At 47.3% G+C, this 25,189-nt stretch overlaps 2 long non-coding RNA genes across 2 annotated transcripts; one reads left to right on the top strand and one right to left on the bottom strand.

The window, feature by feature from the left end:
* The first annotated feature begins 358 nt into the window (after nucleotides 1–358).
* Nucleotides 359–5,603, top strand: LOC122173876 (uncharacterized). Its single transcript, XR_006174838.2, has 3 exons — nucleotides 359–944; nucleotides 2,419–2,565; nucleotides 4,443–5,603. It is a non-coding gene; the product is annotated as an uncharacterized LOC122173876 (long non-coding RNA).
* Nucleotides 5,604–15,832: 10,229 nt separating this feature from the next.
* On the bottom strand, nucleotides 15,833–24,754 carry LOC122173877 (uncharacterized). The gene is made up of 2 exons (XR_006174839.2): nucleotides 22,940–24,754; nucleotides 15,833–16,260 (listed from the first exon to the last, which is right to left on the bottom strand). It is a non-coding gene; the product is annotated as an uncharacterized LOC122173877 (long non-coding RNA).
* Nucleotides 24,755–25,189: the final 435 nt, after the last annotated feature.

The following is a 25,189-nucleotide window of genomic DNA, read 5'->3' as shown; positions in this document are numbered from 1 at the left end:
TATTAGGCTTCCACCACAATTTTGACAGTGGGAGCCCCGGACCCCCACTCTCAGCCCTGGGCAGTTGACAGAGGGAAAATCGTGGAAAAGTAATAATCGACTTTATTACCTCAAATAATAAGGTACATTATTACTTTTCCACAATTTTCTGCAAATCAGGCGCAATTTTTTGACAATCATCCCTCAATTCAAGTAGGGCCTCTGTGATGGGGCAGCTGCCCATCACTGGCTGGCAAAGGGTTAATTGCAGCCCTTGGAGCGGCTGTGCAGAACCTGGCCAATCAGAGAAGGGCAGAAAGGCAGCCAATCAGGGCCACACTGGGCCCTATATAAAGGCTGCAAAGCGGAAGAGACAGTAGTCTCTTCCTGACAAGCAAAGGAGAAGGACTGGCTCCCTGTAGACAGAGCACCTAGGCTAGGTCAGTGCTGGGCAGGCTCAGGGGAGCGGAGGGAAAGCTCCAGCCTCATAAAGCTGCCAGCTGAGGCCCCTGAAAGAAAGGGCCGAGAAGGTGCAAGGGCCAAAGGGAAGTGGCCCAGGGAGCATAAGCAGTACAGAAGGAGAACATGGCTGCCACCAGAGGGTCCCTGGGCTGGGACCAGAGTAGTGGGCAGGCCTGGGTTCCCCTTCCCCACCCCCTTACACTGCACCTGGCTGTGGAGGAATGTGGCCTGATACAGACTGTGGCTTGCCCCTAAGGCAAGGGCCTAGATTTTGGGGCTGCAATTGGCCACGAGGGCAGGTGCAGACCGAGAACTGTGGATACCCCCGGGAGGGTAGAGAACTGTGGGGCTGTGTCCAGAAGAGGACGCCACAAGCCAAGGAGCAATGCAGGTCCCAGACAGCACAGCAGAGCCGGCAATGGGCAGGACACCACCTGCAGAGGGCACTCCATGGCTAGAACGGAGCTAATTCCCAGAGCAACCAGCAGGAGGCACCAGTGGTGGTGAGTCTGCAACCTGTTACAACCTTATTTATAAAACAAGACATGTGATCAGTAAATACAGCCACCTGCCACTTTGAAATTCTGCTGTAGTTTTGCAAACACCAGACTTCTTAGGTGGTACCCTGGGGGAAAAAAGCAATTTCCTTCTAATTAACACAAACCACCTCAAAAATCAGCTCTTCTCAGTGATCCTTGTTCATTGGCAAAAGGTTTCAGGAGTAGAGCTGGTTGAAAAATTTCCATCAACATGTTTTGCTTTTTCAAATGGAAAATTGTTTTCTTTGACAAAACAGAAATTTTCACAGAAAAGCTACGTCGTTCAGGTTTGTTCCAAAAAAATAAAACCCGAATAGTCTTCCGTTTTCAGTGACCAAAACTGAAACATTTCAGCCAGAAACTGGGGAAAAGAGTCAGTTTTTAGTTTTTTGATCCCAAAAAAGTCAGAGAAAATTTTGCTGTAATAGTTCTTTGGGGAGGGGGGAGACATTTCCCAACCAGCTCTATTGTGGACTTTTTGAGAATAACACAGCCCCACCAAGACCCAAAACATTTTCAGGAGACTGAGAGGTGGGTGGGGGTTAAGATCTGAGTGGCTGAATGGCTACAGCTGCCTTTTGTAAGCAGTGTGATTTGTTTTGTTGTTTAAAGTGTGCAGATATACACCCACAGGCCTTGGTGATAAAGCTCTATATAGCTAATGCAGCCCAAAGATGCTTCTGCACCTCAGAGTTTTACAGTTCTCAACCGTAATGGACTGATTTCCTGAGCGAGATTACGTGTGTGTGTGGGCATGTCCTGGAGCCAGATCACTCCTACTTTTTTTCCTGGTACATAATACTTGTGTACAGTGGCTCAGTCTCACATGTGTCTGTTTCTGCACGTGTGATTCTCAAAATAAGGACAAGGGGAGGCTGTGAGCACGTGCCCTACATACTGATTCTTGCAGTAGGAGAGGCAGTGACTAGCTTAATCAACAAAGGGGATGAGAGATTCCATTAACGTGAATGGAAGCAACACGTGGCACAGGGACAGGGAGACAGCAGGTGGGTGCGAGTGATTGCCATTGTGTGTCATTGGCCCCTCACACCCTGCCCGGGGGATGAGCCGAACAGGAAGGTGAAAGGAGCCACCTACAGAACACAGAGCTAGGAAACTGCAGTTGTTCATCAAAGGCCAAAGGCCAGCCCTGCCTTGGGAGCACAGGCGAGAGCAGCTCCAGCTTTACTTCATTCCTGTTCGCTCTCTGCTCAGGAGCAAGAGACCAGGCAGGGTGGCCAGTCTGCTGTTGCCACCTCCGTGAGCATTGCTGAATCTGACCATCTCCCTGCCAGTGGGGAGTGGGGCAGTTTCCCGCTCTGAGGGCTGGTCTCCGGGGCTCCGGTTTCTCCGTCTCCTCACTCACCTCAGCCTGCTCCCTCGGAACCTTCGAGGCGCTCTCGGATTCTGAGGCGTTTTCCCGCCGTTCTCTCCACAGCCCCAGAGCAGGTTCTTACCCTCGTGCTCCCGCCCCACCCACAGGCTGCAGGCTCTGTTCAAGGAGGGAGCTGGCATCCGGCGGCACTGCGAAATCCTCTCCCACAGGCAGCCCTCTGAGCTCCCGCCATTTGAAGACGCCAAGCGGGTAAGTGCAGCAGACGAGGCTGAGCGGGTGTGAATAGTGAATTCAGGCAGAGCCCAGCAGCCGTCAGTTCTGTTTCTCTGATAGTCCCCATGGCCATGGGCTGCTCAGGACAAAGGAGGCTCCTCAGAACCAGCTGTGGGGAGGGGAGGGGAGGGCAGGGAAAGCAGCAATGGCTCCTTCCGCTCAAGGTTTCGGGCCAGGGCAAAACTCCCACAGCAGAAGCTCTGTCTCTTTGGGGATAGTGGTCTCACCCCCATATCACTGGGGACGTTTCCTTAGGCACATTGCCAGAGCAGGGCCCATCTAGTCTGGTAGCGGTGAGGCCGCCAGTCTGGGCATTAGCAGACCAGAGTTCAGTTGCTGGGTCTGCTTCAGACTCCTGTGTGACCTTGGACAAGTCACTTGGTCTTTCTGTGCCTCAGTGACCCCTCGGAATGTGTGAATAATAGTCCTTCCCTTCCCTTCCAGACTGTGAGGGGCTCAGAAACTACAGTAATGGGGGACACAGAAGTAACACAGAGAGAGTATCCTCTCTGTGACACTATCCAGTAGCACCTGCTTCAGAGGAAAGTGTTAGAATCCCTATAGTTATGGGATAACCTGGCCCCAGGGGAAATTTCCTCCTGACCCTCTCACTTTTGCCCTGAAATATGATGGTTTATATCTTCCTTATTAGCCCTTTGAGGCTCTTCCCTGTGAATTCAAGAGACATACGTGCCATGCTGAATTATTCCCTGGGAATGTTACCATAATGCAGGGAGGAACGTTGTTGGGTTTTTACAAGGGTGAAGCCCACGGAGGGCATCTGAGTGACAGGCTTCAGAGGATTCAAGGATTTCTGCTTCTCACATTGTCTTTCCCAAGCCTGGCTCATCTCAGGAAGAAGGGAGAAAGGAAGGAGCAGGGGCAACAGTGCAGTCAGACCATCACCTTGAGGGGAATGATGCAAAGCAGTGGAGAGAGCAGCAAACCCTGCTCAGCTGATTAGCGACTCCTTCCTACCCTGTGTGTAGAGCAGTGGTTCTCAACTAGGGGTACATGTACTCCTGGGTCTGCGCAGTGGTCTTCCAGGGGGTACATCAACTCCTTTAGATACTTGCCTAGTTTTACAACAGGCTACGGAAAAAGCAGTAGCAAAGTCCGTACAAACTAAAATTTCATACAGACAATGACTTGTTTATACTGCTTTATATACTATACACTGACATGCAAGTACAATATTTATATTCCAATTGATTTATTTTATAATTATATGGTAAAAATGAGTGTGTGCTGGGACACATCTGTATTTCATGTCTGACTTTATAAGCAAGTAGGGGGCAGGGATAGCTCAGTGGTTTGAGCAGTGGCCTGCTAAACCCAGGGTTGTGAGTTCAATCCTCAAGGGGGCCATTTAGGGAACTGGGGTAAAAATCTGTCTGGGGATTAGTCCTCCTTTGAGCAGGGGGTTGGACTAGATGACCTCCTGAGGTCCCTTCCAACCCTGATATTCTATGATTCTATGAAAGTGAGGGGTAACTTGGGGGGTTGCAAGACAAATCAGACTCCTGAAAGGGGTTCAGTAGACTGAAAAGGTTGCGAGCCCCTGTCCTAGAGAGTTTTTCTCACCTAGTTGCTCACACAGGTAAGTGGACCAAGAGCCTTTGACCCCAGGCACCCCCCCTCAAAAAAAAAAAAAGTAGCAGAGGCAAGAGGGTAGAGAATCCCCATCTTTTGCTTGAACCTCAGAAAACATCCCTCCCCCTCATGCCTCGGCATCACAGAGCAACCAGGGTAGGCCTGCTCCACTTCCTCTAGAATACAAGGCGAGGAAACAGTAAAAGTAAAACTAAGGTGAAAACAAGAATCTCTCCTGTTCTTAGTTTCCTCTTCCCTAGGCATGCTTCTGTGGGAGAGTGATGGACGGTGGGTTCCATGAAGGGACATAAGCATTGCAATGCTGAGCCTCGCAACACTGCGATCGACAAAGTTGAGTCGGGTGCCTGGGTCCCCAGAGGCTGATAAAGGCTGAAGACTAGTGGCCCTACCAGAGGGACCCTCTCAGTTCCAGGCCTGCAGAAAGCAACCACCAGCACCTACTTGGTGATGTTCAAATTTCAGATGTGAGCACAAGGGCAGATCCATTGCAGAGGAGAATGATTTCCTGGGGCAATGCAGCTCTGTGCACTAATGTCTAATAATGAGCCTGGGTGCTTTAGTGTTTGTCTCCTAAACAGGCTTATTCATGAAGAGTAAATATGTCAGCTAAATTGCTAAACAAGTTAAATATCCGTTGTCTTTTTAAGTTCAGGTTTCACCATTGATATAAAATGTGATGTATAATCCCCAGGGCCAAGCAGGATTTGTGAGCCTGCAGAATGCAACATTAAACTCAGAGCTCCTGGGCTAATGATTGTAAGTCCATTTTGCAGTAATGAATTGTTTGTTATGGCACATCATAGAGCAGATGTCTCATCAGTCACTGCACCAGGGACTCTGACACTTGGAGAGGCTTGAAAAACATCCCTAGATTACAGTGCAAAGTTATGGGGAGAAAGAGCCACAACTTTCAATCTCAATAGAAGCAGTTTTCCCTTCTCCGTTCTGCACACTAATGGGCAGTGCTTTTCTACAAGGCAATTGGGAAGGCTTTCATGGCCTTGTGTATTGGGTTATAGATGCTTGTAACAAACATTTAGTTGAGTTTGAACTGGCTCCAGGGATCAAGAATAGGCAATAGAATCTTTCCCGTCCAGTTCACTGGTTCAAATCCAGCTAAACTCAGTAATTAACAAAAACTTGCTGCCATCTGCCTGCTATTATTTGTACTGTGGTAATGCCTAGATTCCCCAGCACCCCATTGTGCAAATGCTGTACAAACCCAGAACACAAAGGTAGTCCCTGCCTCAAAGAGCTGCCTTGGTGCGCTGGTGCCTGGAGCCGAGGAGTTCAGAGTGTGGGAGGGAGCTCCAAGGTGAGGCGGGGTGTGGAAGGGGGTACAGGCTCTGGGCTGGGAGTGCAGGTTCCGGAGTGGGGCCATAAATGAGGGGTTCAGGGTGCAGGAGAGGGCTCCAGGCTGGGGCAGGGGGTTGGGTGCGGGTGGGGGTGTGGGCTCCAGGAAAGAGTTTGGGTGCAGGAGGGGGGCTCAGGGCTAGGGCAGTGGTTTGGGATGTGGGCTCTGGGCAGCGCTTACCTTGGGGGGGGGAGCTCCCCAGAAGCAGTGACATGTCCCTCAGCTCCTAGGCATAGGGGCAGCCAGCCGGCCAATGGGAACTGCGGGGGCGGCGCCTGTAGATGGGGGCAGCGTAAGGAGCCCCCCTGGTCACACCTACACCTGAGGGACATGTTGCCACTGCCAGGAGCCAGGTAGGGAGCCTGCCAGCCCTGCGCCAACTGGACTTTTAATGGATTGGTCAGCGGTGCTGACCGGAGCCATCAGGGTCTCTTTTCGACCGGCTATTCTGTTCAAAAAACAGACGTCTGGCTTAGTTGGAGAAAAATCTGCACGTGTCCCCCAAAGAGAAAACACAAGGGAGTCTTGCTGATGAGTTTCCACCTTCTCCTGTGTTACAGACTAGGGTGACCAGACGGCAAATGTGAAAAATCGGGACGGGGGTGGGGGGTAATAGGAGCCTATATAAGAAAAAGACCCCAAAATCAGGACTGTCCCTAGAAAATCAGGACATCTGGTCACCCTATTACAGACAGACCCCAATGTGGAGATAGTAACAGCTGATTAACTAACCTCTCACTCCAATTATGGCATTACCCAGGGGAAGGAAAGGAGTCACTGCCACTAGTCCAGGGATTTGTTTAGAAGGGTAGATTTGTAGAGTCCATCTGGCTAAGTAGAATGATGTATAACGTGTGTGGTACTCTGCATAGTCTTTTGGCATTAGAGCCCGGGTACATGTTGGCTTTTGTTAGCACACAGGGTAGAGTGGGGCCTATGCCCCCATTAAGTCCTATTTTGAAACCCGACATGAGACATAAGTCACCAGGTGCATGGATTTCCACTTGCTCTCTGCAGAAGTCCCCACAGTGTAAACTTGACAGAACTAAGACACCTAATTACCATGTGTGGCTGCTCCTCAATTATCAATCAGAGAAGCTCAAATAAATTTCTGTAATCTCGCAATGGCAGATAAGTTTCCTTTGAGATTCCTGACACTACTGCAAATCCTTGCATGCTCTTGCATCAAGAGATCACTTGATTTCATGCCCTACTTCTGTGCTATGTATTCCATCTGTTTTCTCTTCCTCTTTCCTTCACATTATTCTCTAATTAAATATTTAAACTGAAAGACTTTCCAGAGACAAGGCATCATCAAGGTAGCAACACACCAGGCATGAATGCTGGAAAAAAAAACCTCTGTTTAGGCAACCTATCTTTCAAAAGAGAAAAATAGAACACAAAGGACAGATTCTCAGCTGGTGCAAATTAGTGTGGTTCCACTGAAATCAGTGGAGCTACCCCAATTTACATCAGCTGAGGGGCTGGTAAAGTAAGGGCCAGTGCAAGGAAGTTTCACACCCTAGGCGAAACTTCCACCTTGCACACACACACCCCCACCAGCCCTGCTGCAGCTCCCTGCCCTGAGGCGTCCCCCACCCCCGCCCCGCGTCAGCTCCCCCCCCCCGGGAGCTGTGCGGCAGCTCCCCACCCCAGCTCACCTCTGCTCCGCCTCCTCCCCGAGCACGCTGTCCCTGCTCTAATTCTCCTCCCCTCCCAGGCTTGCGGCGCCAAATCGCTGATTGGCGCCGCAAGCCTGGGAGGCGGGAGAAGTGGAGCAGCCGCTGCACTGGGAGAGGGAGTCTGAGCTACACATGTCAGCGCGCCGCTGGCAGCCCAGCCCAGGAACGCTGTAAAAAAGAATTGGGGGCACTGCTTTTTGGCGCCCCCAAATCTTGGCACCCTAGGCAACTGCCTAGTTTGCCTTAATGGTGGCACCGGCCCTGGGTATAGTATCCTCCCCACATCACTGCTATAAACCAAATTAATGCATCTCTCTAACCCAGAGAAAGAGTGTCATTTGCCTCCTTTGCCTAGAGAGAAATAATGACTCCAACTCCACCTAACTCAGCACCTGGAGCTTATTAACTCATCACCTATTCCACCTGTATAAATGAAGGCTCCTGGCAAGGAAGTAGCTTGCAAAATGAGAGCTGAGTGAGTGTAGAAACCTTGCTTGTTATGTAGGTGATCTCGCTCTTTCTCTAAGGCCTGAAAGCAGTTGGGAAGGAGGTGGTCTGAGGCAGTTCTAGCAGGCTGGGAGCAGCAGGGAGGCTGGGGTTAAGAGGAAAGCAGATGGAGCTAGAATATAAAATACAGAGCAAAACTGTTATACAAAAGAAACCCAAAGCCCTTCTCCCCCAGTTTCCTGGGTGGTTGTATTTTTCTCCCTAGACTAGTCGATCGCTACACCCACCCTTTGAATTAATGGTGGTTCTGCTCTGAGATAGTGAAAGGCATTTCTTTAAAAACATTGGTCTCCTGTCTGCAGATCAAGAGGGGCTTCATGGGGGCTGTTCGTAAGGGGTATTCAAAACAGCTAGCTCAAGTTGTGGTTATTGCCTCTTTCATTTTTAAGTCATTCCAGTGTCTCAGCTCTGGCTAATCTCCAGCTTGTCCAGATGTGATTAAGCAGGGAGACATGAAAAGAAAGAATGTAATTACTTTTTCATACTTGAGTTTTGGAACAATTTCCTTTAGAAGAGAAGGGAATGAAAGCTGCTCTCTTCAAAAGTTTTGCAAAGGTTTCTGATGGAAGCTTCCTCTTTGATAACTCTCCCCACAAGTCTCAATCAATTAAGTGGGTCTGAATATGTACCCACCAGTTGGCACCGGGGCTGGTCCAATGACAGAGTACTGACTTTTGGCATTAGAGCCAAGGAGGCACCAAACAGGAGAAGGGGCTGCAAAAGAATCTGGCAATGTTGTCTTGCAAATTTATGCACTGTGACAACTCCAGCTCCTTAATGATGTATTGTGTGTGCAGTGCAGGGTACGTATCTAATTAACACATTAAAACAAACTAACAATAACTGATACATGAGAATGAACTATTAGCAAATGCTTCCTAAATGTCTCATACCAGCACTGGAGACTTTAGCTGCTCTGTTTCAGAGTAGCAGCCGTGTTAGTCTGTATCCACAAAAAGAACAGGAGTACTTGTGGCACCTTAGAGACTAACAAATTTATTTGAGCATAAGCTTTCGTGGGCTACTTTTTTGTTTTTGTTGTTGTTGCAAAATTGCCACCTTCAAGTCTGTCACTGAGTGGTTAGAGAGGTTGAAGTGTTCTCCCGCTGGTTTTTGAATGTTATGATTCCTGATGTCAGATTTGTGTCCATTTATTTTTTTGCATAGAGACTGTCCGGTTTGGCCAATGTATATGGCAGAGGGGCATTGCTTCTGTTTCCATTCTCCGTTCTTCCCCGGGGCTCCATCCGGGGATCACGCTTATCCCTCTACACGTGCCTTTCCTGGGTATTCTCACCTACTCACCATCTCTACGCTGATAACGCCCAAATCCCTCACACCCCGCTCCTTCAGTCCATTCCTGCATCTTGGCATGTCGTTGCCTCCTACACCCTGAAACTGAACTTATCCTGTCTTCCAGGCCTTCCCTGCCCCTTTGGGATAGGGGCTGTGTCATGTTATGCAGTGACGCACGCTATTACCAGGATTCAGATAATAGGCTGTGGGGTCCCACAACCAGGGCACTGGACTGGGAATCCAGAGAGCTGGGTTCTATCCCTAGCTCTGCCACTGAACTGTCATGTGACCTTAGCCTCTCTCTGCCTCTGTTTCTCTTCCCAGCCTTAGTCTATTTAGACTGCAAGCTCTTTAGGCCAAAAGCTGTATCTTACTATGTGTATGTACAGCACCTTGCACAATGGGGTCCTGCTCTCAGATGGAGCTTCTACATTAATACAATAATAAATGTGGCTCCATTGGCCTAAGCCTGCTAATCCAACGTTATGATTGCAATCATCACTTTGCTTGTTCGTTGCACCAATGTCTCCGGCTCTTCAGTTTTGTCTTTCTGGTGGGCGCTTGCATTACACAGAAATCTGGAGAACTGGGAGTTCCACTTGACAGGAACTTTTGTTCAGCTTTTGAGGCAAGAGGCAGATGCGACAGCTGGAAGCTGCCCCCCCCCCCCCCGATGCTTTTCTGACTGTTCCATTCTTTGGGGCTGGGCACTGGAAAATGGGGAACGGACCAGAGGATCCTGCCTGTCCTTGGGGGAGTCTTTCCATTGCCAATGCTCTCCTCTCCACCAGACTAGGGGAAAATCTGGTATTTTCCTGGCTCTCCCTCAAAGCAAAAGTGCTAAGTAACCTGCTTAGCAAATGACTCCAGAATGTGTGAGTTGTTTTTATCTTCTTCCTGATTTTTGGCATGCGTACAGCTCCAGAGGAATTGATTTAACACGTACTCTATCCCCACCTCACAGTTTTAGAAGCATTAGTGGTTTTAGAGGGGGGTGGAGGCTGAAGTTTCATTTCCAGTTAAATCAGACACAGCTAGAGTAAGAGGGAGTCGTCTTTCATTCTCCACATCCTGCCTGGGTATTTACCTCAATCAGGACAGATTTTTTTTTTTTTTTTGCGCAAAGAGGCCATTTTTTTTCTTTTAATGAAAATCCTTTTTGATCAACCTCTCCTTGAATTTCATCTTGAATTTCCTGAGAGCTCAGAAGAAAAAATAAGTCAGGCACTTTGTGACATTCTCCAAGGTCAGAAAAATCTAGGGAGTAGGGTCTAGGCAATCCCCCTTGCTTTATGGCAGTTTATGCGCACTGTTGCCCCTGAGCAGCCAGCCAAATTTGAGGTGTTGCAGGTTGCTCCAGTTAAGAGAAGAAATTGATGACCGAGTCCAGTATTTTCTTTCATGCAATCTTGCTTATTGACAAATAATGTATTAAGTCCTGTTTCCCTGAACACAGGGTGAGCCAAACAAGAGGAGACAGTTTCTTGCTCACAGCCCCAAGCCTCTTTAGCCAGCACCAGATCCAGCCCCTCTCTAGGCTTCTCTCGGGGTGTTTGTCCAGGCTGCGTGTCTCTGTGCTGTCTCCTGCCTCTTACCACCCCTGCACACAACTCCGATCCAACAATGCCCAGCAAACCCCTCCACTCGGACCATTCACATTTTGGGTCAGCCTTGCATTTGCCTTTGTTTTGAATGGAGACATATGCCTATGTTTTGGGCTATTATTTCACTCAAGTCTTTACATCCATCCTAAATGAAAGGCTGCCGTTATGGCCAACCCATCCCAGCAAGGTTTAACCCAATGCACACTGGTACTTTTTATGTTCAAATTCCAGTATCTATCACTGACTGACCCCACGGAAACAGCTGAATGGTGCTGGTGGGATGGCTGAGGGGTTCCACCTGGAAATAATTGTAAACCAATGGTGCATTATTTATTATTTGTATTACAATGGCTTCCAAAAGTCCTAGTTATGGCTAGGGCCCTCTTGTTCCAAGCACCATATGAAGTCCCTGCCCCCAAAGAACTCAGTCTAAATAGATGAGACACACAACATATAGGTGAACTGTCTAATATACATGTTTTATTAGTTAGGGACTTATTCATGTATTTATTTTAGTTATATGAATAGCACCTAGAGGCTGCAACCAAGATCAGAGCCACAGTGTGCTAGGAGCTGTGTTCTCTCTCTCTCAGTCCCTGCACCAAACAGCTTACACTCTAAATAGCCAAGACATACACATGGTGGAAGGCGAAGCAAAGGTCTATGGAGGTTAAGGGACTTGTCCAAGGTCATACAGTAATTTAGTGGCAGAAACGGGGGGATAGAATCAGATCCACTGATTCCCACTCCAGTGTCTTATCCATTGAACCATGTGGCCTCTCTTTAATTTTTCCCTGATCCTCTCCTTCCACCTCTACACACCCTCTCCCTCTGTCCAGGTGCCTTAGCCAGCTTGATGGCACAACATGCCTTGTTTCACCTCACCCATGCCCCTAGAATTTTTTTCTGAGTGTGGCATTTCTGTATCACTCAGGAAAGCCACGGGGGGTGGGGGGGAGGGAGGAAGGTGATGGGTGCTGGAACAATTTTTATAGTGGGGGTGCTGAGAACCATTGAACCAAACTGTAAACCCTGGATATAATAGAAACCACTTCAAGCCAGGGGGTGCGGCAGCCCCCATAGTTCCAGCACCTATGGGGGGTGTTGGGATGGATTTCGTTTTACTCTTCATTCCTCACGTGTGGATGCTCAAGACCCCTTAAGGACATTCCCAAACCCACATGTCAATCATCTCACTGCATTGCGGCCTCACACTGGCACGTCCCTGATGCCGTGTGAAACTTTAAGCCGTGATGCTTTTGTGCCAAGAAGGGAGTGTATGGAAATCTCTCATCATCCCAAACTGACACCTAATGTGAAACTGAAACAGAGTGTGACTTCAGGGATGGAGGCGGTTATGATCATGCAGCCAAGATACCTGGAAATAATCAACAAAAGACACAGGCAGCTAATATGAAAGGAGAAACACATTCTCTTTGGGCTGTCAGAAGAATCAGCTTCCCCTATGCAAGAGTAAATACATTCTCTGTGGCTGCAGAATCAGTTTAGCTCTGTCTCTGAAGCTGACATGTTTTGCCTAATTAGTTTTTATTTGTGTAATATTCACACTCTTTCATCTCTGAAATAAATATGCCACCCAGGGGCAGAACCTCAGCTGGGATACATCAGCACAGCACTGACTTGAGTGGAGCAACACCAATTTACAACAGCTGGGGGTCTGGTCTGTGAGTTTGTGTCTGTCTGATGTGGTCAGCTGGCACTGGGAAAGCAAGGTAGGTATGGAGCAGGGAGAATGGGATGAACATAGGTTAGTGCTTTGCTGGATCGGGACCTCAGAGATGGGCCCAGGCTTTGGAGGACTCGTGGGCTCTGGAGCTGAATTTCCTGTCTCAAGCCCATCTCCAGTGTCTCCATTTCTCTCTTTCCAATTGTCCCTCTCTACATGTCTCTAAGGGTATGTCTACAGTTAACCACCCACAGCTGGCCTATGTCAGCTGACTCAGGCAGGCCGCAGGGCTGTAAAATTGTGGTGTAGATGCTCGAGCTGGAGCCTGGGCTCTGGGATATGCCCTCACCCTCTAGCCTACGCTCCACCCTGAGCCTGAACGTCACAATTTTACAGCCCTGCAGCCCAACTCGGTGGACAGGGTCCAGCCGAGGGGGGGGTTAATTGCGGGGTAGACAAACCCTTATTCTCCATTCTCACCGCATTTGCCCCAGCGTGTCTACCGTACCTGCAGGCTATTCTTTCCTTCCTTCTGCATTCTCTTCTCCTTCCACATGTTCTATTTTTAACTCCCCTTCTTCCACTCACCGCTTTGTTCTGAGCGGAGGGGGAGTGATCAACATCTGGGCAAGGGAAGCAGTGGCATAGGCCAGCCATGCTGAGTATGTACCCAGGAGATCCAGGCTACTAGGGCCACACTAATATTTTTAGGACATTAACTCTCATCCAGTTTAGCACAGGTATGTCTACAAGAGCTGGGAATCTCACCCCACACCCATAGTATGTAGCCAGGGCCGGCTCTAGGATTTTTGCCACCCCAAGCAGAAACAATTTTGGCTGCCTCCCACCCCCGTTTTTTTCTTACCCCACCCCCGCCTCACCTCCGCCCCTTCCCCAAATCCCCATCCCTGCCTCCTCCCCCACAGGCTCTCAAGCCTAGGAGGGAGGGGGAGAAGCGGCGCACGCGCCGCGGCCACTCGGAGTCTCCCCCTCCCTCCCAGGCTCTCAAACCTGGGGGGGGGGTGAGCAGCGGCGCGTGAATCAGCTGTTTTGCACACCGGGGCCACTCGGGATCGCCCCCTCCCTCCCAGGTTTGAGAGCCTGGGAGGGAGGGCGAGCAGCGGCGCGCGAATCAGCTGTTTCGCGCACCGTGGCACGCAAGCGGCAGCAGCGGAAGTGAGCTAGGGCGGCCGGGGCACATTTTTAGGGGCGGCATTCTGGCACCGGCCATGCCGCCCCTAAAAATGTGCCACCCCAAGCACCAGCTTGTTTTGCTGGTGCCTAGAGCCGGCCCTGTATGTAGCTCTTTTTTCTAGAGCAAACAGTAAACTCAATAGAAATGGCCTATGGAAAACCAGATATTGATCACTCCCCTGCCATGCATGCCACATGCTTGCAGAGCTGCAACCCAATCTGATAATCTTAATCCAAGCAACACTCCTTTTGAGTTGAGGAGAGGAGAAATGAAAAAACAGGTCTTTAAGCATTCCCCTGTCCTCAGTATTACAGAATAGAACTACTGCTGCTGGCATTTCCCTCTCCCTTGAGACAGGAGAGATCAATATGTTTAATATACTAAAGGCTATTCAGCACCGAGTGTATTTGATCAACATAATTGTGTGTCCAAGCGATAGCAGCTTCCCTTCCTGGTTTTCTTCTTCTGTGCAATTGTCTCATCTAATAACAAAGCTCAGGCAGAATGAACCCAAGGAAAGCTCTCCTGGGTTCGACATGTGATCCAGTCCCCGGGGGAATGAAGGAGACTTGTCACCACTTGATAGATAATGAAACATGCTCCAATGCTGTGGGGAAATGAGCGAATAAACCAGACGCTGACACATGCGTTCGCACTCTGGAATCCCCCACAATTGTTCTGTTTGTTTTTCTTTCATTTTTTTTCCCCCCAGTCTGTAAATTAAGAATGGCGCTTTTCAGCCTGTCAGAGATCACAGTCAGCTCTGGCACAAATATTCACGCTGTGCGGGAGGAAACAACACAGATGCAATTAGATATAAATGTGACACAGGAAAATGACTATTGTAATCATTTTTCATTTTCTCCCATCCAACTGGCTCCCTCTGCCTTAGAAGTCTTTGCGCTTTCATTCTCAAGATCACAAAAACCTCACAGCTCCCATAAACAGACCCTTAGGTTTATCATCATCAAGCCCCATACCTAGAACTGTATGGCCCGAAAGAAGCACTTCTTAAGAAATCACTCATCATTTGCATTACAGTAATGCCTAGAGGCCCCCACTGTGCTAGATGCTGTACATACACATGGCAAGGGACAGTCCTGGCCCTCAAGCGTTTAAAATCTAAATGGACAAAACGAGGATTATTATCCCTGTTTTACAAATGGGAAACTGAGGCACAGCAAGACCAAGTGATTTACCCAAGATTATATCGGACATTTGCAACGGAGTCAGGAGTTGAATCCAGATTGACTGACTCCATCCTGGCACCCCAATCAGGTCCAGAGCAACTTAGTCCTTTCTGTTCTCCCACTCACGTCCATCACAGTCGTGCTGAGGTGGACTCATAACGGACTCCCTGTAGCCTCATGACTGGCTCCCATTCCAGTTCCTGTCCCGTCCAGTGGTCTTGGCTCATAAATCAATGCACATCCTGTCTGAAGATGCAGAGCACCTGTCCGAAGACAGGATGCTGGAAATGTTTGGACAGAATGCAACAAAATGCAAAGAAAACATGAATTTCTTTCACTCCTATTTGACATTCACTTACAGTTTGGAGGCCTACAATGCCAGTCAAATGTCCTCACACAAGGCCCTCATTACATCCCCAAGGACCTGTGCTCTAGATTCTTCCGCTCTGATCTCCGTCAGTGAACAGGAATGCATTTGCCTCCCACAGACAGAGAGAAGAGGCTCACTAGGGAGTTCACAGCCAATTCAGCTGCTCCAACTGGCAAGTCATTGTGAAATAGAATTTCTCATCAAGACTCTGTAACACTCTGCTGGGGATACCCAGAGCTGTGAGGCACTGTGTTGCCTCTCTGCCTCAGCAAGCGTGAGCTTTGCTGGAGATTAGACTGTGTGTCAGCTCCTTGCCACATCAGCCTGTCCCACTCACTGGCAAACTCCTCCAGGCTCTCTCAGCCCAGACCTTGCCTGGCAGGTAACAATCTGTGAACTCCAGCCCCAACGCTCCTCGAAAATGTTTCTCTGAAATGTATAGCCCCTACCACTTTGATAGCAAACTTACTATCTCCTGTGAATGCAAAGGGGTAGCCGTGTTAGTCTGGATCTGTAAAAGCAGCAAAGAGTCCTGTGGCACCTTATAGACTAACAGACGTATTGGAGCATGAACTTTCGTGGGTGAATACCCACTTCGTCAGATGCATGTGATAACAAAATGGGTATTCACCCACGAAAGCTCATGCTCCAATACGTCTGTTAGTCAGGACGTTTGCTGTTCTTTTAAAGAGAATCAGTACGTAAGTAAACATGCCTGTCCCTTCAAACACAGCACTGAGTTGGTTTATAGTAAAAACAGAACAAGTTTATTAACAAAAGGACATAGGTGAAGTGATACCAAAGAGAAGGAATAAAGGTAGAAAGAGTTACAAACAAAAGTAAAAATAGGCTAACAGCTAAGACCTAACTTAACAAGCTACAGCCTTTGTACGAGGTAATTTCCTCATCAATCTTCTGTTTCCAGCAATGCTGACCAGCTTTTAGTCAGGATCCCCAGAGTCCAAAGCGCTGGTTTTCTTTGTCTCCTCTGGTGAAGGATAATGTAGGGGTTTGCTCCCTCTCTCTTTCTAGACCAGTAAACCTTTAAAATGTATTCTTCTGAAATGCATCCCCAGATGAAGTTCCTTTTCCCTGCTGGGGTGGATGCACCCTCACAGCAATCAGACAGACAGGATGTATCATTCATCATTTATTACAGAGCAGCTCCAAATCTGGGCAAGAGAAAGCAACACAGATGCAATTAGATACAAATGTGATACAGGAAAAGGCCGGTTACAATCATTTTTCACATTCTCCCATACGACTGACTCCCCTTCCCTCAGCAACCTTAGTGCTCATGTTGTCAAGATCACTTTATAGCTCGTTATAACGAGTCCCAGGAGCATTATCATTTTGGCCATCTCCTTCCCACCCCATTCCCCAAGGTCCCACAATGAGTGAGTCCATGCCAGGTTCAAGGTTTTGTTGTATAGATTCATGGTAGGTTTCTATGATTTTAGTGAGTGGATTTTAATGGCTATTGTCCCATGTTTTGGAGACCAAAATATTATTTTTAAAGATTAAAATATATTACTCCAATGAAAAGGAAAACAAACTTCCCCATGGCCTAGGTATGCTTAATCCTGCCGCTGCATGTAAGGGGGTGGGGGGAGCTGGATTGGATGACCTCTTGAGGTCCCTTCCAGCCCTACATTTTTATGAGTCTATGAAACAACCCCTTAATGCCCCCCCTCGCCCCTGAACCATCAGATGTGCCCTATTGCAACCCTCCCATTGATTTCAGTGGAGCGGAACGTGGTTCTGAACCCCAAGGGAAACTACCTCACAAATGGGATCGGCTCCTTTAACACGGATTCTGCTGGGTCCAACATTTTAAACAGGAACTTTTACTTTCCTCTATCTGCAGACTACGGAGGCAAATTCTAATAGGGCTGCCAGCAATGATCAGCTCATAGCAGAGGTGCCATTCATTGCAAGCCAGCAGGGAAGACGTGCAGGCGGCCCAAAGAGTGCCTGATCCAATAACCATTAGATCCTGTAATGAACTTTACACAGGTGCAGAGCTGGGCTTCTTGAAGGAAGATGGATAATTACTGACAGAGAGCACAGCCTGATTGTTTCTTTCTCTGAGTGCAATACCTCCTAATAGCGTGACAGCCCTGAATGCTGTCTAATTCTGCTGGAATGTGTTTTAATTATCACCACTTCTCATGTTGCTGAGCTGTCCTTGGGATTTTTTTTTTTCCTGCTGTTGATTGGTAGATGGAAAATAGGAAAACGATAAAGTATTTTTGGTGACAGCTTCCCCCATGAGGCAGCATTGCAGCACACTGTCACAATAAAACTGATTAATCAGGTTGTCAAAGTAAAACAAGTTAATGCTACATAAGCCCTTGCTAGAAATTACCTCCGTAACCTGGAGTGCTTGGCTGGACCTTTCCTTTTATCAACCAGAACTTCCATCTCTTTGGGGGGTTGCCCTTGTTGAAATGTTCTTAAATAAACAGCAGAGCAAAACAAATCACATGAGCTTTATTAGATGTAACTATTGTCCTTCCCCCTCTCACACCTTGCTTCTTGTCATCACTGGTTATGTCTTCCATGATAAGAACTGATGGACAGTGTAGCCTATAAGTGTAGCCTATAAGTGCCTCAGGGCAAAGACCTTCTCTTCTATTCCTCTAACATTCTATCCAAAACAGAAAAAGGTAGGGGAGGGGTTCTGGCCAGACAGGTAATTGTCCAATCACACCCAAAACTCCACTTGTCCAGCTGCCATTAAAAGTTAACAGTCTTGGGCCTTCATTGTATCTCCAAGGTTGCTCCATTCACATGTTGACCACTCGGCAGGGAAGGAAAACTAATAACAAATGACACCAAGAAGGCTGAGATGTTTAATGCCTATTTTGCTTTCCTCTTCACTGAGAAGGTTAATTGTGAGCAGGTGCTTAACACAATTAATATTAACCACGGGGGGGGAGAGGGGGGGAGGAAGAATACAAACCAGAATAGCTGAAGAACAGGCTTAAGAATATTTAGATAAGTTATATGTGTTCAAGTCAGCAGACCCTGATGAAATTCACCCTACAGTAACTTAAGGAACTGGCTGATGGAATCTCAGAACCACTGGCGATTATCTTCAAGAACTTGTGAAGTCCAGAGGACTTGAGAAGAGAAAATATAGTACCTATCTTTAAAAGGGGGAACAAAGAGGATCCAGGGAATTATAGACCAGTCAGGTTAACTTTGATACTTGGAAATATAGTGGAACAAATTATTAAACAATAAATTTTTAAGCACCCAGCCAGAGGGTATTAAAGTGATAAGTAATAGCAAACATGAATTTGCCAAGAACAAATCATGCCAAACCAACCTAATTTCCTTCTTTGACAGGATTACTGGCCTAGTGGATAGCAGGAAAGCAGTGGACATGATATATCTTTATTTTAATAAGGCTTTTGACACAGTTCCACTCCCACCTGACATTCTAATAAGCAAGCTAGGGAAATGTGGTCTTTGAAATTACTATAAGCTGGGTGCACAACTGACTAAAAACCCATATTCAAAGAGTAGTTATCAAAGGTTTGCTCTCAAACTGGGAGGATGTATGTAGTGGGGCCCCACAGGCCTATGTCCTGGTTCTGGTACTATTCAACATTTTCATTAATGATTTGGATAATGGAGTGGAGACTATGCTTATAAAATTTGCAGATGACTTCAGTTGAGAGGGGTTGCAAGTACTTTGGAGGATAGGACTAGAATTCAAAATGATCTGGACAAATTGGAGAATTGGTCTGCATTAAACGATGAAATTCAGTAAAGACAAGTGCACAGTGCTTCACTTAATCAAGTGCACAACTACAAAATGGAGAATAACTGGTTAGGCAGTAGTACTGCAGAAAAGGCTAATATTCTGGGGCATATTAAAAGGAGTGTCGTATGTAAAACATAGGAGGTCATTGTCCTGCTCTACTTGGCATTGGTATGGCCTCAGATGAAGTATTGTGTTCAGTTTGGGGGGCCACATTTAAAGAAAGATGTGAACAAATTGGACAGAGTCCAAAGGAGAGCAACAAACTTATCAAAGTTTAGCCAATCTAACCAATGAGGACAGGTTAAAAAACTGGACCTGTTTAGCCTTGAGAAAAGAAAATTATGGGGAAACCTGATGATAGTCTTCAAAGACATTAAGGGCTGTTAGAAAGAGGATGGGGATCAATTGTTCTCCATGTCCGCTGAAAGTAGGACAATTCTAATCTACAGGAAGGAGAATTTAGATTAGATATTAGGGAAAAAATTCTAACTCTAAGGGTAGTTAAGTTCTGGAATAGGCTTCCAAGGAAGGTTAAGGAAATCCCATCACTGGAGGCTTTTAAGAGCGGGTTGGGCAAACACCTGTCAGGGATGGTCTAGGTTTGCCTGTCCTTTGAGATCTGTTTGGCTTTGTTTTCACTCATGTGATGCCTTTATTTTTCTAGCTGAAGGCACATAGGCCTTGTCCATCCCAGGATTTGCCCCCATCTTGACAGCTGCATCAGTACAAAGCCCCGTCTAGACAGGCAAAGCTGCTATTAGCACTAGGGCTTTGAAAACCAGCACAAACAGGGGTCAGGCCTGTCTACACCTGGCAATTACACCAATGCAGCTTCTTTGAGTTACTTGGAGAAAGAGAGGCCCCTACTGGCTGCTGGGCTGCAGCTGCCATGGGGACAATGTGGCATGTCTCAGGCCTGCCCTGGCTCAGTGAAAGCCAGATCAATGTCTAGGCCTCACTCCCAGAAGGCCAAGTCTCTGCAGAATTTCCATCCCTGGGGAGGGGTGGACAGATCCAGCTTCCTCCAGTCCTTGGAGCTGTCTCCCAGCCTGTTCCTATGAATGGCTCACAACCCGGGGGCATCACGCTGCTCAGAACCTGCCTCACCAAAGCAACCGTGTCTCTCTTGCGTGCAACCCTCCTTCCCTTGCCAGTGTGGGCTTTGTCCCTTTGGTGCCCCAGCAGGTCGGCTGGGCTCACTGCAACATGCTTTGTCCTTTCATAGCCCCGTTTTATCCCAGGATCTTAAAGCAATGTGGAAACCCCCATGGGGGCCACAGCAGAGTCAGGCAGCAGCGGAGCTCTGAATGCCTAGGAGTGCTCGGTGACCTTTCATTGTCCCCTAAGGCATGTCAGGAAGGCTGTGGATGCTGAGGCCTGCCCCCCTGCCCCTCAGTCCGCTGTGCGATTACCACCTTCTCTTATCTTTTGCTGCAGAATATAATTCTTCCTCTTTTCCTGAGCCCTTGGGTGCCTCAGCTCCGAAGGCTCATCCATTTCTAAAGCTTAATTCCCTCTCCGATGCTCAGAATCAGAGAGAGAGAGAGAGAGAGATGCTGTGATTGTCTTTCAGGCTTGATGTAGGAAATTGCCTTCTGAGGAGATGGTGCAGAAAAGACGGGCTATGTGAATTGCATCGCGTTTCTGAGCTAAGCAAGTTCCTGGAACCACGCCCAGTGCTCTTAACACCCCAGAGCAGAGCCCTCCACAGCTCCTACTTGTAAGGTGATTTGCAGCCTTAACTCCCCATTCAGCGTTAACCCTTTGCTCCCACTATCGCTGTGTTCATCCCTTAGCTTTGGTTTCAACATTTGCTTAACTTTGGGGTTGCCATTCAATAGATGCATAGGTTGTAAGGCTAGAAGGGACCATTGTAATCATCTGACCTCCTATATCACAGAGCATAATGCAATAGAATAGTGCAAACCTAACACAGTCTGGGCTACACCGCAAGGAGAGGGCCAGACCAGCTGGACCATACAACAGGATTCTGAAAGCGGAAGGTGAGCTGGCGAAAAGAGACTCTTGCTAAGGTGTGTGTTATATACAAGGTGTTGAAGAGAGGTAAAGGAGACATGACAGAGCTATTATGAAGGACCAGGACCTTCCCTCTACCCTTTCGCCTAACGCAGGAACTAGGGGGTCGTGCAATAAAATTGGAAGGCAATTTAAAACTGATAAAAAATACTTGTTGATACAGTACCAAGCTAGCCTGTGGAACACACTTCCACCGGATGCCACTGAGGCAGAGTGTGTGGTAGCAGTCAAAAAAGAATGAGAGAATTTTATGGATAACGAGAACATCCACAGTTCCATTAGACAGGACTGGAAAACATTATAATGGGCATAAACTCACGTGCTTCAGGACACAATATTAATAATAATATCTTGCTCTTCTGTAGCATTTTCATCAGCACATCTCAAAGCACTTTAAAAAGGAGGGAGTGGTACCATTATCCCATTTTTTACAGATGGGGAAACTGAGGCACAGAAAGGGGAGGTGATTTGCCCAAGGACACCGAGCAGACCAATGGCAGAGCCAGGAATAGAATCCAAATCTCCTGAGCCCCAGTCCAGGGCTCAAACCATTAGGCCACAGAGCATTAAACAGCCTCTAACGGATAGGGCTAGAATAAAATGTCCTCTATTGGCAGGTTTCTCCTGCAGGATTTCTTATATCTTCTTCTGAAGCAGCTGGTGCTGGCCACCATCCAAGACACGAATGGTCTAATCTAACCTGGCAATTCCATCCCACTATTCCTAATTATACACAGGGACATAGGAAGTGAGAGAGAGGAAGTGGATATAATGAAAAGCTTCCTGAAAGCAAGATCTCTCACAATGTGAAATAACCTCCCAACAGGAAGCTGAAATCCTATCCCTTTGGACTTTTAAAGCCAGGCAGGACAGAGTCCTAGAGAATATAAGGTAGGCAACAGCCCATCACTATTAAAAGGATGTGACCTAAGCAAGTGCCCTCTGCTTCTAATTTCTAAATCTTATAAAGCCACGTAATGCTACATGTACTCATTACACTCAATGGTTTTGCTCCTGTGCACTGTGTTTTTATTTTAATCTGGGAGGGCAGGAATCGAGCTGGTTCCTGTGTCTGTCTATGGCTGTCTCAGCTTTTCCTTGGGACACACAATCCTGTCCTATCTGTCTGTCTATCTTAGGTATTTCCAAAGTGTGTATCACTGTAGTTCTAGCACAGGGCACCCGGTATGCCTTCCTAGCACACCTGCACAGAGGTTGCCTATCAGAAATGTCTGGGCTAGTTATTTTAATCTATATTATAACAAAAACAGGATTAAGATTTACAGTTATTAGCAACAACTGTTATGTCTTCCTTATCACCCCAAGTGCAATTTCCAGACATTAGCCAATGTCTATATCAATACCTTTATTAATTTGAGTGCAGTATTTAGACAAGTAAATGGGCCATATGAAAATACTCTCAGACTTTATGCCGCTTTCTTTTCAGTGAGATCCATTTAATTACATCCATTAATAAACAATAAGGCTCTTAAACATAAAGGTTTCCTTCTCCTGGTCACACTCCAGCTGGTGTGGAAGTGAACATTGTCTGGTAAAGTTGAGGAAACAAACAGCTTCCAAAGTTTTTCAGATCAAGGAGAAAGTTGCAAGCAAATGAATCTCATGATGAGAATATTTTTGAATTAAATTCTGATGCATTTTGCTGTTTCAATAGCTCTGGTAACTCACAGGAAATTTGCATAATCAAATTAACAAGCCTGTTACTGTGGGCAAATTGTTATGAATGATGAATGACATCACCAGAAAGTATCTAAGTGTGCATTAGTGGAGAGGGCCCGACAGCTGAAATGCTGACAGTGAGGGAAAGGAAGCGAGAATGAGAGAGATGGACTGTGGGACTGAAAATGGAATCTCTGCAAAGGATAGAGATTGGGTCAGGCATGTCATCAGTGTCACTCTAAGCTGCTTTAAAGGAGGTGAGTTGCTCTGAAGATCCCTATAAAGAGATGTGTCTCAAGTAGCAAGATACATGCATCATTAAATGGCTTCTTTTCAGTTTACATCTTAAATGCACTTACTTCAAGGCGTTTCCATCTTGGTTTTCTGATTGATTTATTTTTCCCCTTCCTCCTGAAATAGAATTTTGTGCTGATGAAAGGCACCAGCCTTGTGGATTGAATGAAAGGCCCGCCCTCCTCAGCTGAAAGGAGGAATGCAGGAGCCCAGACAGCAACTAAGTACAGTTGGAAAAAATGAAAGAACAGGGAGGGGGTTGCAAGTGAAAGGGTCAAAACAAGGCATCCAGAGGGGGACACGGAGCAGAGAATCTCTGGCAACACCCACCTCTCCGGGAAGGAGTCAGGGAATGAAAGTCACCGGCCTATTTGATATCCTGGAATGGTGAGCAGAGCACACAAGGAACTAAAGACCCTCTCCCTAAGATGAGGGACGGGCCACAGGACCAGGGAGCAACTGATTACTTGGGACCAAAATATAAGGAGAGAAAAATAGGAATGGGAGTGCAGGTGAAAGGATCCAAAGGAGGGACCTGGATGGGGACTCTGAGCAGAGAACCCCCCACCCCCTCAGGTCTGCAATATCCAGACATCTGATTATCTGACATTTCCTCTTCCACATAGTTTGGATGAAGCCTTTGCTGCCTTTGTCACTGTAACAGCGTCCCTGCCGGGCCCTCCCGGCCCCTGCCCCCACTGGGCTGAGAAAGTCACGCAGAGACCTTTTGGTGCAGTGTCCACCCGGTGCTTTTATTTACAGGCTGTGCTCCCACCACCTTTCCACCATATAAGTAGTCCGATTCATGCAGTCCACCGGCAGGAGAGAGCGGGCAAACTACCTCTCTCTGCTTCCCCTCACTGCCTTTCCTCTAATGCAGCTTCCCTCTTTCCACCCCGCCCCCCTTCCCCTGGGGCTCTTATCCAGCCAGATGAGGCAGGAGCTGTTCCAGCTTCCCCAATCAGGGCCAGGTGACCCACCCACTCCAATTCACCTCCCTTAATTGGAGCTGGAGTGACAGAGGGTTGGCCAAGCAGTTTTCTGCTTAGCACCCTGTCAGTCACCCTTCTGCCATCCTCTGAAGAGGGCCCAACTGAGAGTGGGTATCACCTTCTCCACCGTTTACAGGGCCCCTCTGCACTGGGGAGATGTGCTTGGTCTTGAAACCAGTTCAGTAACAAGAGGTCAGGTCACCATAAGCTGCCTACACTTTGGGTCTTCATAGAGTTTAAGGTCCGTAATGATCATTTAGGACCCCCTGTGTCGCGCAGGCCAGGCACTGAGCCCAGTACGTTGTGGCTGAGCCAGCAAGATATCTTCTAGAAAAACATCCCATTGTGATTGAAAGATGCCAGGTGCTAGAGAATTTGCCACATCCCTAGGTAAACCATTCCCAGGGTTCATGCATTGATCCATGAAAGGCAGAACAAGATCCAAGGTGAAGCTAGAAACATTGTCTGGAAATAAGGTGCACATTTTTGACACAGAGTAAAGACACCCCTCCCTCCCCCCAGTATCAGATAGATAGGTTTTTCCTTACAGACCATGATCTAGTAACCTCCCAACCTTCTAAAATTGATTTTACAATTGGTTTAGCTGCACCAGTTTTCAAACTGGTTAAATTTCCCCCTGTAGACAGACTCATTTTAAAAATACTGACCCTGTAAATGGCACCAGCACAGCTTGCAAACTGAATCCGAGTGTCATGAAGGAAAGAAGCAGAGGAGGCATCAGCATTTCCAACAGGAAATGAACATTGGCAATTGCTCTTTGTCCATTCAAATTCCACGGGCAAAGAACCAATTTTTCTCCAATGGAGCATCTATTCCAAAGGCCCATGAAACAGGGAATCTGGACACAGGGTGACTGCAGTTCATGCTGCCTGTATCTCTGTCAGTGCCAAACTCTTGGGATGCCTCCAACCCCTCTCCAATAATGATAAAATCTAGATTTTAAAGGTCTGGAGACAGAATCATAAAAGCACCCTGTGAGATTTATACCCAGCAATAAAAAAACAGAAGACTTACGATGCAAAATAACACTCGGAATATTTGCAGGAGCAACTTGGCAAAAGAAACATCCCATCCTATTATGCCAAGCCAAGCCCAGCCAGGCAGGCCTTTTAGATGATTCTTGTCAAGGGGAAACAATCCAGACATTTGCAATTATGTTCTATCCATTTGTTTTTAAATTATAATGGTGCCAGAAACAGTTGACTTCTTTGCAGGGAATCTGCTGTCTTCACATTCTCTGGACGTTTTTTCTTGTTCTAAATGTAGCGAGGCAAGCAGCCTATCAGGATGTTCGTGTAAATG

Source organism: Chrysemys picta, chromosome 16 (assembly GCF_011386835.1).
Source record: "Chrysemys picta bellii isolate R12L10 chromosome 16, ASM1138683v2, whole genome shotgun sequence".
NCBI lineage: Eukaryota > Metazoa > Chordata > Testudines > Emydidae > Chrysemys > Chrysemys picta.
Note: the sequence above shows the minus strand (reverse complement) of the source record. Positions and strands in the feature narration are given on the sequence as shown.